This window comes from Ovis aries, chromosome 6 (assembly GCF_016772045.2).
Source record: "Ovis aries strain OAR_USU_Benz2616 breed Rambouillet chromosome 6, ARS-UI_Ramb_v3.0, whole genome shotgun sequence".
In the NCBI taxonomy this organism is placed as follows: domain Eukaryota; kingdom Metazoa; phylum Chordata; class Mammalia; order Artiodactyla; family Bovidae; genus Ovis; species Ovis aries.
Window position 1 is genome coordinate 98,475,096 of NC_056059.1, and position 14,648 is coordinate 98,489,743.

At 36.5% G+C, this 14,648-nt stretch overlaps 1 protein-coding gene across 22 annotated transcripts in view; it reads right to left on the reverse strand.

Annotated features, from left to right (window-relative positions):
* Positions 1–14,648, reverse strand: part of LIN54 (lin-54 DREAM MuvB core complex component) — an 83,750-nt gene that overhangs the window by 17,086 nt on the left and 52,016 nt on the right. The window lies entirely within an intron of this gene.

The window sequence follows — 14,648 nt, forward strand, 5'->3', positions numbered from 1 at the left end:
AGAATTAAGCCTCATTTTCAACACAGAGGAAAAAAGGACACAGATATTTGGTTTTATTGCTACCCACCAAATTAACTATGGCAAATTTCATATTCACATGTCCTAAAGGAGAAAGAAATCAAAAGAAAAGCCTTCATTAAATCTAGCCAATTCTGGAAGGCATATATATATACAACTGTACCCACTAGCCTATGGGCAGAAGGCCAAACTCAGTCCAAAATTACAACTATATTTTGGTTGGTCTAGGGAAACTAATTTTAGATGATTCAGATCTAAGTCAATATAATCATTTAAAATCCTTTCCTTCAGTCCAACAAAAAAGCAATATGACTCTCCAAAAAGCTAAATGAAACATCAAAGGCAGAAAAGAACAAAAGTCTTTTAAGATGTCTCCAATTAATGTTTAACCAATGTACAACAGGCTGTCACACACAAAAAATGTCCAGACAAAATTCTCTAACTAGTTCTATGGTACTATTTGATAAAGAATTACCCCCCACCTATTCTTCAAACAGCCCTCATGCTAGAAGACAAGTGACATGCGGGAGGTAGTCCAAATTCATTCTATGGATAACAATTCATGAGAGAATAATTCTGAAGAATTTGACCATTTTCATAAAAGTACAGGGGAAAAAGGAAGAGTGTCATTTAGTTTGGCAACTCTACAAGTAATACTCAAAGTACATTACTTCAGCATAAAATAATTCACATATTATCATTAGGCAGAGGCACCACAAAGCAGATTTAAAATAAAGATAAAACAGGTTGATGGTCAGTGAGTTAAATGAAAATATAAAGCTTAAAAAACTGTATACATATGGAAGCTACTTAAAAGTCAAGCAACCTATGAGTCAGGTATATAATGATGCAAGAGACATTATCTTTGGGACATCAACTCTAAACGGAAAAAGAATATTATTTTAAGAAACAAGGTAGGGGAAAGGGGGGGAGGACAGATAAACGAGGGATCTGGGATTAACAAATACATGTTACTCTATATGAAATAAACAACAAAGACCTACTGAATAGCACAGGGGACTATATTCAATATCTGACAATAACTTATCGGGAAAATGATCTGAAAAAGGATACATACATGTGTAACTGACTCACTCTGTTGTACACTTGAAACTAACACAACACTATAAGTGAACGATATTTCAATTAAAATATGTCTTTAACAGAAAAGAAAAATTCTGTTAACAAGGTGCTTGTAAACAAGGTGCTTCAGATATAATTAAATTTACTGGATACTTAATACACAGAGGGCAGTGCTTCTGAAGACTCTTAAGATCATCGAATTTTAATCTAACAATCACATTAGGAGCTAGACACAGCATACCATAAGTACGGGGGCTGGTTTAGCTAAGTTTGCACAGTATACTGTGTTTCCAACTATACTTTCAATTTTTTTTTTTTTCTTTTGGCTCACCACGCAGCTTTTAAGATCTTGGTTCCCTGACCAAGGATCGAACTTAGGCCATGGCAGTGAAAATGCTGAATCCTAACCACTGCACTGCCAGAGAATTCTCTCAACTTCTCTAAACATCAATCTACAACTCTCACATGCTGTATGTAACTGGGTCTCTGAGGACAAAATCGGATCTGAGTTTATTTTTTATCGATATACATCTACTTACATCTAACAGGTAAGTAACTATGTGGATTTAAATCTACCATTGAACTATTTCCTATCTGAACAACCTGTCCTCTTCTGTCCCTTTTCCTTTTTTTGCCTGCTTTAGGGTTAAACGTTTTATTATTTGTTTCCCCCATGGTAGTTTGTTATTTATGTATATTATGTTATTACTTTTATATAGTATTACCCTAGAGACTACAATGTTCAATGTTGGAATTAAATCAGTACTTTAAATATCACCCAGACAAGGAAAGAACCACCGAACACTAACAGCATTTATTCCTGCCCCAACTTTGTGTTACAAAAATATGTAAATATTTTTAAATTCTCCATTTAATTGAAACTCTGTAAGATATTCATTTAAATATACCCACACCCACAAGTTTAACCTTTCCATCCTTTCTATACTCTTTCTGCGCTTCCATTTGGGATTGTTTTCCTTCTGCCTAAAGAACTCACTTCAGGATTTCCTTAAGTGCTGGTCTGCTGAGAAACTCTACCCTTTGTTTCTCAAAAAATATTTAATCCTTTTTGTTTAATCTGTATCTGTTTTGCTGACAAACTCATCTACTGAATTCTTAATCTCAGTTTTAAGCTTTCAGTTTGAAAATACTCATCTGATCCTTTTTATAGCTTTTAATTCCCTGCCGGAGTTCTTTGTCTTGTTAAATTGTTGTTCAGTCACTAAGTCGTGTCTGACTCTTTGCAACCCCATGGACTGCAGCACACCAGGTTTCCCTGTCCTTCACTGTCTCCTGGAGTTTGTTCAAACTCATGTCCATCGAGTCAGCGATGCTATCCAACCATCTCATCCCGTTGCCCCCTTCTCCTCCTGCCTTCAGTCTTTCTCAGCATCAGGGTCTTCGCCAATGAGTCAGTTATTTGCATCAGGTGGCCAAAGTACTGGAGCTTCAGCTTCAGCGTGTCCTTCCAATGAATGTTCAGGGTTGATTTCCTTTAAGATTGACAGGTTTAATCTCCCTGCTTGTCCAAGGGACTCTCAAGACTTTTCTCTAGCATCCCAATTTGAGAGCATCAATTCTTTGGAACTCAGCCTTCTCTGTGGTCCAACTCTAACACCCACATATGACTAATGGAAAAATCATAGCTTTTGACTACACAGACCTTTGCTGGCAATGTGATGGCTCTGGTTTTTAATATGCTGTCTAGGTTTGTCATAGCTTTTAAATTCCTGAATATATTAATCTTAGTTATTTTAAAAGCCAATCTGATAATTATACTACCTATACCTGTTCTGAATACTTTGGTTTGGTTGCCTGATATATTTAATGATTTTTGACTGAGTACCAAGCATTGTTTATTGAGGTTCAGAATGTTTTTCTTTTCCTCCAGAAAGCATTCAAGTCAGCTTATGGCAGGCAGTTAAGAGTAGGGGCAGGTTCACTCCTCCCCCAACTAGGACTCCAGGCTTTACCTAGCTTCCTTCTCCTTTTTGGGGCCTGAACCGAAAGTTTTGTCCTTGAGGTCTGTAAGACTAAAGGTCTGTTCAGCTCCTCAACTCTCTGGGACCACTTTCTGCTTTTCTTCTCAGTCTCTCAGCCACACCTCACAAATGCCCTAAGGCAAAGGGTCACACTGAATACCAGGGGACTTCTCTAGGCTTCCCTTGACTTCAAGATGGTAACCTATAAGGTCCTGGGTCCCTTGGTGGGTCTACAATGCCTTCAAACAAATTTTACAAATACATTTTCTTTTTAGTTGTTCTTGGTGGGATCGTTGGTCTTCACAAGCTAGTTTCGTATAGTCAGAAACAGAAAATCCAGACTGAGTTTTAATCTTGGTTTCAACATTTCCTAGGTGAGTGACCTTATGCAAGTAACTTAGCTTCTCTGAGCTAAGTTTCCCTATTTGAAAATCTTAAAATGGCACCTTTCACATAGGACTGTTATCAGAATTAACTGAGCTAAATTATATAAGGTGCAAACAGTAACTAATCACATATTATTGATATAAAACTAAAAAAATGTTAGCTGCTATTTGTATTATCATTATGCCCGTTATAGATGGAGAAACTGAAGCTCAGATAGATTTAGTTAACTTCCCCAAGTTCACATAGCTAAGAGCAACTGAGTTAGGGTTTGAACCAGAGCCAACTCTGAAACCCATTTTCTTAAGTAAGACATTGTAATGCCTCCTACTGTAGACATTTGGACTTCCCTGGTGGCTCAGATGGTGAAGAATCCACCTGCAATGCCGGAGACCAGGGTTCGATCCCTGGTTCAGGAAGATCCTCTGGAGAAGGAAATGGCAATCCACTCCAGTATTCTTGCCTGGAGAATCCCATGCCCAGAGGAGCCTGGCAGGCTACAGTCCATGCAGACTGTAAGTCACATATGACTTAGCAACTAAACCACCGCCCCAGAATCCTGAATAGAAGTATAAATAGCATTTTAAAAAACTTTTTAATTTTGAAATAATTTTAGATTTCACAAGAAATTGCAAAACTACTACCAAGTTCCCATATGCCCTTCTCCTCCCCCTCAAAAAAAATCTCATATAACCATAGGATATTATCAAAACCAGGAAATTGACATTTGGTATAATACTATCAACTAAACCACAGACCAGACCTTATTCAGATGTCACCAGTTTTTATGCACTTTGTATGCACACTAAAGATTGTATAAATTCATGTAACCTACATCATCATCAAGATACAAAATTTTTCCATCACCACAAAGACTCTATGGCACTTCCCTCTATAGTCACAACCCTAATTCTTGGCAACCACTGATTAAACTGCATTTTTTAACACCGAAAATAAACATATCAAAGCTACTAATTTTGTAAAAGACAAAAGCATCTGAATACTACACTTAACTGCTTTAAAAATTCACAAGTTGGTACCTTCCTTGGAGAAGCCTGAGAAACTTCATGTGAAGGCATGTCTCTCTGAACATACCACATCAGCAGAAAAATAGTTCACATACATTCAGTAAAAATCTTCAGTTATTGCTATTCCTTACTGACAGTTGGGTTAAAAAGCAAATAATTTATATTCAAACTAGCTACATTTAACATGTATCAGTGGTTGTCCTGAAAAACATGGACTTGATGTTTTTTTATTTGTACTATTTTTAAGCCATTTTTATTTAAATATCAATGTAATAATTATATAGGGATATACTTCTTTATTGTTTTCTAATTAGCAAATACCAGAAGTCCTTGCTTAATTGAAGATTTACCTTAAAGGGGGGAAAAAAGGAATAATAAAATACTCTTGTTCTATAAATGAAGATTCTTATTTAGTGAATTGGAGATAGACAGAGGGTTCAATCAATATCCAAACCCTGAATCTGTGCGGTTCCATATAAATGTTAGCTTTTTTTTGAGGGGGAGGAGTACACTTTGCAATTTGATTCTGTTTGTAAATACAGCTTAGAAACAAATGTTTGGACATAGGAATTTTGGTTCCAGTTTGTCTCAATCTTGTGCATACTCTGTCAAGCAACCTAATGCTTCTTTATACCTTTGTCTCTTATCTGTGCAGGGGAGAACGTTACCACTGAATGAAATTCTTATACACTTTGGGACACCTGCACAAATCTCACTGTTTTGAACAGATATTAAGACGCTATTTGTTTAATCTACTGCAAAGTCAGAATAATACTTTCCTCAATGCTGGCTGGGTACCACTTACTAAAGTTTGTTCTTTAAACTTGTTCTTTAAAGCTGGTTCTTTAAACATAAGCTCTTCAAGATTAGTACATGAAACAATCTACTTTTATCACATTAATATGAAGCCCTGAAGTAAACAAAGTTAGACAAAGGCCTTTGCTATGGGAATTCTTAGAGTCTTTAATATGCCAGTGAGCATGACAGATCTCCTAGATGGGTATGGTGTATGTTTCCCAAACTTATTTAAAAACTGCCAAGACCAATCAATGTCAAGGAGCGTACCATCTCCTATGTTTCCTTCTAGGAGTTTTATACTTTCAGGTGTTACATACAAGTCTTTAATCCACTTTGAGTTAAATTTTATGTGTGGTACAAGAGAGTGGTTCAGTTTCATTCTTTTGCATGTGGCTGTCCAGGTTTCCCAATACCTACCATATATTCTTGGCTCTTTTCTTACAAATTAATTGATTACAAATTAATTGATCACATACACATGAGTTTATCTCTGGGCTCTCTATTGTGTTCCATTGATCAATTTTCCTGTGTTTATACCAATATCACACTGTTTTGACTATTAAAGTTTTATAATATAGTTTGAAATCAGGAATTTATAGGGTTCCATCTTAATATGCTTTTTAGAAATTTGTGACAGAATGTTTATAGACCTTATCATCATGGAAAAACTATGTTTATATCATCCTAATTTCTAAACTTTAGGTTACTAAAATAAACCTACCAATTTGAAAGCTTTAAAATGCTTTCAAGCTATAAGAGACAAATGAGAAAATGAGAAAAGATAGATATTATAAATATTATATGACTAAAAAAGACAGCATCAAACCTTGGGATGGATACTAGAACTTTTGGCACTGATGTACTGACTGGTGAAATATTACGAAAAAGATGTAAGGTGTTCATTTGCCCGTTTTTCATGGATATTAACCTAATGTATGCTTTATTCACACTTACAGTGACAAAGATAAGTAATTTAAATGTGATGTGTTAGAATCTATGGGAGCATTCAAGGAAAGGGTCAAATGACCATATCAGGCAAGTTTAGACAATGTGATTTAGGAGGCAGCAGTCTTATAAAAACCAGAAAGCAGGGAATTCCCTCGTGGTTCAGTGTTTAGGACTCTGTGCTTCCACCCTAGGTGTTGCAGCTATTTTTAAATTTTATGCCTCAAAAGACACTGTCAACAGAGTAAAATGGTAACTCACAGAAAAGCAGAAATTTGCAAATCATATGTCTAATGGGGGGTTGAGATCCAGTATATATAGGGAACTTCTAAAACAAATCAATTAAAAAATGGGTCAAGAATTTGAATATACATTTCTCCAAAGCATCGTCACCTGGTAGCTCAGATGGTAAAGAATCTGCCTGCAGTGCAGGAAACCTGGGTTCGATCCCTGGATCAGGAAGATCCCCTGGAGAAGGAAATGGCAAACCACTCCAGTATTTCTGCCTGGAAAATCCCATGGACAGAGGGAGCCTGGTAGGCTAAGGTCCTTGAGATCACAAGAGTTGGACACAACTTAGTGACTAAACCATCAGGGCATCATCAATTCAATGGACATGACTTTCAGCAAACTCCAGGAGACCGTGAAACAGGGAAGACTGGCGTGCTGCAGTCCATGAAGTTGCAAAAGCTGGACACGACTGAGTGACTGGACAACAAAGAAGATATACAATGACCGATAAATACATGAAAAAATACTCAAACATCATTAGTGAAAGATGAAAACTACAACGATATACCGCCTCACATACACTAGGATGGCTACTATCAGAAAAACAGTGTTGGCAAGAAGACAGAGACGTGAGAACCCTTGTGCACTGTTGGTGGGAATGTAAAATAGTAGTTATTGTGGAAAACAGTATGCTGGTACCTCAAAAAATTAAATACAGCATTACCATATGATCCAGAAATTCAGCTTCTGGGGATACACCCAAAAGAACTGAAAGCAGTGCATCAACATGAATTCGCCACAGGTATACATATGTCCCCTTCCTCTTGAACCTCCCTCACAGCTCCCACCCCATCCTGCCCCTCTGGCTTGTTACAGAGCCCCTGTTTGAGTTCCCTGAGCCATACAGCAAATTTCCACTGGCTGTCTATTTTACATACGGTAACGTATATGCTTCCATGCTGCTTTCTCCATTTGTCCCACCCTCTGCTTCTCCCCCATGCCCATAGCTCTGTTCTCTATGTCTGCATCTCCACTGAAAGTGAAAGTCTCTCAGTCATGTCTGACTCTTTACAACCCCATGAACTATATACAGTCCATGGAATTCTCCAGGTCAGAATACTGGAGTGGGTAGCCTTTCCCTTCTCCAGGGTATCTTCTCAACCCAGTGATCGAACCCAGGTCTTTTGCATTGCAGGCGGATTCTTTACCAGCTGAGCTACCAGGGAATTATAATATATATAGTTATGCTGCCCTGCAAATAGATTCATCAGTACCATCTTTCTAGATTCCATATATACACGTTAATATATACTTATTTTTCTCTTTTTTACTTCACTCTGTATAACAGGCTCTAGGTTCATATACCTCATTAGAAATGACTCAATTATCCTTCAATTAAAAATAATTTAAAAAAAAAATTCAATAAAGAAAGGACCACGTCATTAGAGAGATTTTAAAGAAATGAATTCAAAGCAGGGTCTCCAAGAGATATTTGTACACCTAATGTTCATAGTAACGTTAATCATAAGAGCTAATATATGGAAACAATCCAAGTGTCCCTCCACAAATGAATATACATACAATGGAGCATTCATCATCTAGCCTTAAAAAGGCAGGAAATTCTGACTGGTGAACCTTGACGACACTATGCTAAGCGAAATAAGCCAATAACCAGTAAAGGACAAATAATCTATAATCTCAGTTTTATGAAGTAGAGTAGCCAAAATCCCAGTGACAGAAAATAGATTAGTGGCTGTCAAGGGCTAGGGAGAGGGGAGAATGGGCAAAGAGCCTGAGTTTTCCAAGACGGAAAGTGCTCTGGAGATGGATGGTAGAGAAGACCGCACAACAACACGAATGTACTTAATACCACTGAACTGAACGCTTAAAAATGTATACAAAGATGGCACATTTTATGCTGTGTGTATTTTACCTCAATATAAAAATCAGATGCCCATCCTGCAAGATGTGTTATATAAATCAGTCAGGATCAAACTGGTAGACAGGTGAATATAAATTTAACCATTCCATCATGCTTAAAAAACAATAAATCTATTTGTTCTTGTGTTTAATTTGTAATAAAATATTATATGCAAAATAACTACATAAAACCAGATAATTTTTTAATAGATAAATAAAATACTGGGAGTAAGGAGCGAAAAAGTTGGCTTAAAGCTCAACATTCAGAAAACGAAGATCATGGCATCCGGTCCCATCACTTCATGGGAAATAGATGGGGAAACAGTGCAAACAGTGTCAGACTTTATTTTGGGGGGCTCCAAAATCACTGCAGATGGTGACTGCAGCCATTAAATTAAAAGACGCTTACTCCTTGGAAGAAAAGTTATGACCAACCTAGACAGTACATTCAAAAGTAGAGACATTACTTTGCCGACTAAGGTCCGTCTAGTCAAGGCTATGATTTTTCCTGTGGTCATGTATGGATGTGAGAGTTGGACTGTGAAGAAGGCTGAGCGCCAAAGAATTGATGCTTTTGAACTGTGGTGGTTGAGAAGAGTCTTGAGAGTCCCTTGGACTGCAAGGAGATCCAACCAGTCCATTCTGAAGGAGATCAACGCTGGGATTTCTTTGAAAGGAATGATGCTAAAGCTGAAACTCCAGTACTTTGGCCACCTCATGAGAAGAGTTGACTCACTGGAAAAGACTCTGATGCTGGGAGGGATTGGGGGCAGGAGGAGAAGGTGATGACAGAGGATGAGATGGCTGGATGGCATCACGGACTCGATGGACGTGAGTCTGAGTGAACTCCAGGAGATGGTGATGGACAGGGAGGCCTGGCGTGCTGCGATTCATGGGGTCGCAAAGAGTCGGGCATGGCTGAGCGACTGAACTGAACTGAACTGAAGGAAGACTTACCTAAGCATAGATCAAAAACTCAAAATTCACAACTAAAGACACTATTTTGACAAATTTAATGTGCAAAATGTCTGGCAAGAATAAAAAGATGAAACCAACTGAGAAAAAGGTTTGCAACCACATTGATAACAAAGGAGTACTTTACATAATATGCTATGAGCCTGTTTTAGTTCGCAAACGAACAAAAAAGACAAACCACACAAAGCATCAGAGTTCAGAGGAAGAGTCCAGAAGACACACAAATATGAAGAATTTTAAAAAATATAAATCTATTTGAGATCTTTAAATCAGTTATGTTGGCAAACTAAAAATGACTGATAAGAGAGCACAGAAGTAGACCCATACAAATAGAGCCAACTGACTTCTGACTAAGGAACAAAGGCAATTCAATGGAGAAAGGGTATTTTCAACAAATGATGCTGGGACAGTGGGACATCCACACACAAAAAGTGAATTTCAACACAGATCTGATATTTTTCACATATGGATCACAGACCTAAAACTATAAAACTAAACTACAAAGCTCATGGAAGATAACAGCAGAAAAGTTAGGTTACCCTGGGTTTGGTGATGACTTTTTAGATAAAATACCAAAAGTACAATCCATGAAAGAAAAAACTGATGAGTCAAACTTCATTAAAACTGAAAACTTCTGCTCTGTAAAAGACACTGTTAAAAAAATAAAAAGACAAGCCGAAGACTGGAAGAGAATACCTGTAAAACATATGTTAAGGTCTAAAGATACAGGAGTCATCTGAGTTGTATTCCAGAAATTCTCAAAATTAAATGGCACCATAGTGATGCAACCAGCAAACTCCAGGCTATGAAAAATATAGGATGTAAACAACTTAATTTTTTATTTAAAGGGCAAGAGGAAAAAAGGAAGAAGAGGAAAGTAAGAGAAATAGCAATCATTCACAAACTTTTCTGAATCCCAAGTTCAAGCACAGTGTAAAACTTTAGGTGCCTGGGGAAATGTGAATTAACTAGGTATTTAATGGCATTAATGGAATGTGAATAAGTTAAAAGAAAGTATCCCTATCTTTTATATATGTAACAAAATACCTACAGATAAAATGACACGATTTACTTTTTAAAAAAGTAGGAAGTGTTATAGATGATAACCTAATAGTGGATAATTCCAAAGTTGGATGAAGTGTACACAGGGGTTAATTATACTATTCTAACTTTTTAGCATATTATAAATTTCTATATTAAAAAAGTTTTTAATAAAACTGCAACAGGACCCCACAGGCATTCAAACATTATTAAGTATAAAAGCATAAAAACAAAACCAACATAGTAACATAGAAAAGAAATTCTCTGCTAACAGGTGCTGATATGAAAAACATATTTATACACAAAGTAACTTAGGCAACTGAATTAATGGGACTAGGAACCTGCAATCACCCTAACTTTAACTGTTAATCTTGAAACAACCTATGTTAAAGTTTATCAGGAAAACAGATCCCCTTCACTTCAAACTATACTCACAGGACCATCCCCATTTAAGAGACTCACAGCAAAAGCAGAAGCTATCAACTTCTGAAACCTCTGTCCCAAAAGTGTTCTCTCAACTTCCCAATAACGTCATTGTTCATATCACTTCTTACCTGGATATATGTAAAACAAACTCAAAATCAGCTCATGATTCACCTCTACCTGCTTTGAATCCACCACACAAACACTGCCTAAGTAATTAGAGACACTTTATAAGTCTTCATGAAATGACAAAATTAAGTCTAAATTTGCTTGGTTTTGAAAAATTATCCAAAATCTAACCCTATCTTTTTATGTTCTCCACTCCCTGCAAAGGATTACTAATTCCAATCAGAGTCAATCCAATCCAATCTTACTACTCTGTATGCAGGTACTCTCATAGGTATACATATGTGTACATTATAAGTATTTTTACTTCCAATCCTCCTCTCTGGTGGCTGACATCCACTCCAATTCTACCCATTAAAAAAATCTTAGCTCAGGGATGACTTCTCTGATCATCCCAACTGCAGCTAAATCCTCTTATATAGGAGTTCATGTCATCACTTGAGCTTTTGTAATTTTATATTTTTGTATATCATTAAAGTCATTTCTGTCACATCCCCTCCTGCACCTTCACAGACTTTAGGTCCCACATGTCTATTTTTGCTCTATTTCCCCAAAGAGTACAGCCCCTAACACAGGGCAGGTATTGCTGAGTGTAGAATGAAGGAATCCCAGGGCTTCTTTTTCTTTCCTCCTTAGTTTCACCTCACCTTGCCCATACACACAACTTAGCACCTATTTCATTGTTCATTATTATTTTACATGCATTCAATTCTGTCTGACCGACCACCATAAACTCTTCCATGGTTTCCACAGCCTCAGCACACAGCACACACTGACCTACTGATAGCCATTCACAGAGAAGGAAAGAGTGACTCTCTGTCTGTCTGTTTCCCGGCTGCACCATGCAGCATGTGGGATCTTAGTTCCCTGACCAGGAATCCAACTTGTACTACCCTCTGCCCTGGAAGTGTGGAGACTTGACCCCTGGACTGCCAGGGAAGTCTCCAAGAGTGACTCTTAATAACAGGAAATCTTCATTATTGTTCAGGCTTCCAGTTTATCGCCTAATTCACGTCAATTACTTGTGTTAATATAGCACTACTTACTCTATATATGGACAATTACACTATAGACTGCTCACTGCTAACCAAAATCCATACTCTCTTCTGCTTCCTAGGCATACAACCAGGTTACATTTCCTAGGCTCCCTTGCAGTCAAGGTAAGGCCACAAGACATTTAGCTAGTGAGGTGAAAAATGCACCATGCATCTGGTCCGGTCCATAAATGTACCACCATGTACCTTTTCCCTGACTTTTCCCTTCAGGGAGACTGAGCACATCATTCAGTTTACTGCAATTTCTAGCCCATTACAAATATTAGCATTTAAAGAAATAAAACTGTCACATTACTTTTTTAAATGTATTCAATGGAATCAAATCAACATAGTGATTTGATACTCACCAGTATCTATTACACTTTTTAAAACATAAATCAAGAACTCTTCAGCAGTCAGAAATTTACATTATTCCTTTTCCTCTATGAACTTGTCTCTGAATTCCATATCCTCTAAAAATTTTATTCTAGTGTAACATTTTTACCCTTGAAATTCTTTTATCATAATTCTCTGAAACAAAAAGGTGTATATAAACTGAAAATTTAAAAACATTTTGTATCACCCTGATGTTGGAGAGGGGAATGGTAACCTACTCCAGTATTCTTGCCTGGAGAATCCCATGAACAGAGGAGCCTGGCGGGATACAGTCCATGGGGTTGCAAAGAGTCAGACATGACTGAACACACACATTACCTGTTACATAAAGCTCTATGTGTTAAATAATTTTGTCTTGACTGAGTTCATAATACAGTTATTGTATACATTGAAAACAACAAATATATTACAAATTGTGATTATTACAATATAATAATTTTATTGGAATGCATTGCTCCATAAGATGATGGGACTCATTTTAAAAGATTACTTCCTGTATCCATAAATGTATATTATATATCACTAGAGTGAGAGTTCAGCATCAATTCTATTCCTATTTTTAAATAAACACTGAAAAACATTATTTTCATAAATCTATATATGAACAAAGATATTTATTATAATAATATACATTAATACTTAGAATTCTTCTGAGTTTTATACCCCAAATCGCATTGTATTCTACCATCAAAAATTATTTCTAATTATCTATAAACTTACTTATGTCCTCCTTCAATTTAGTGGGGAAAAAAAACTGGAAACTATCTGAAGTACTAGCAAACTAATTTTTAATAATCTGCAGTCATTTGTTTTATCAGTTTCTAGGAAATATGACCAAAACCTACCAAATGACAGGTGCACTGTTTACCGTAATATGTTCAGAAATAGGAAAAAACATTTTTTTAATTATTAACTTCTTATGGTGGTGATAACGTTCTTTATCTTCACAGAGGATGTTTTTGTTGTATAGATGTATACATTTAAGCTGAAAATATCTGAATGTTTAGGATTTGCATATTTGTACCTTTAAGATTTGCATATTTCAGTATATGTGAAATTTTTCTCAAAATGAAAAAGAAAACCCTCTAAACAGAGAATTCTAGTTAATGGTATACTTGGAATATGGGGGGAGAAGTATACTGAATATATGCAACTTACTTTGAAATGCATTTTAAAAATAAGATGATTAATGGAGAGAAGGATGGGTAAATAAATGATGAGTTCAAAGTTTAATTATAGAAGAAGCTTTACAGAATTCTACCCATGCTAGAAGGCTCAGAAGTAGAAAGAGTTCAAGAAGTTGTACTGATCATAGATTTCAGAGGAATAAGCAACTTTTCATTTGTACACAGCTTATGCTCTGAAATTCCTCCCCTGGGACTGAAGTACATTCTGCATCCTAAATGGCTATGTGATGATTCAATTACCAACAGATCTTCCCTGTTTGCCAAATAAGGCCAAAAAAGAGGAGCACTCCACTGGGTAGGAGAGAAAAACCGACAAGAGTGTGAATAAGGTAGTTTCAAGGATGTCCAGGATAACTTCCAGAGACTTTTAAAGGTAAAGAGCAGGATATTTTGAAAATGTATTTGTGTTCATTATAAAGATAGTCAGGGGAAAAAAGAAAAAAAAGAACCCATCCATCAACATCAGGTAAAGGGTGACCAGGCCTTACATTTTAAGAATATTTACTTATAAGACCAAATTAGTGAGAAAGAAAGGGTTTTGAGGTTTTTAAACCTTGTTTCTTTGATCTCATTTTCCAGGACCTAAACTCTACAAATATTTATTTTCTGAACTTCAGGTATCCAAAAATTTAACTGTCCTGAAGTCTTTCTAATCAGGTTTGTTAAGAATCAACAACCCAGCTTCAGTGCTTGTGCTAAGTTATTCACCTTTAATAGAATAGCTTCCCCATTCTAGATGTATAAGCTTTGTTAAAAAAAAAAAAAAAAAAAAGGCCCAGATGGCATTCTAAAATGAAAGCCAGACTTAAAGATAACCTGAATGCTGCAACCATCAGATAAGGACTTTAAAATAACTATGATCAAAATGTTAACAGGCCTAGCATGAAAGGAAAACAACACGCAATGAACAGAGGGGAATGTCAGTAGGGAGACAGAAACTATAAAAAAGAGCCAAATGGAAATGACAGAAATACGATAAACATAATTATCAGGGATGAAGAAGTCCTTCAGTGGGCTCTTAAGTAGAGTCCACACAACTGAGGAAAGAATCAATTAATTTGATGACAGGTCAACAGA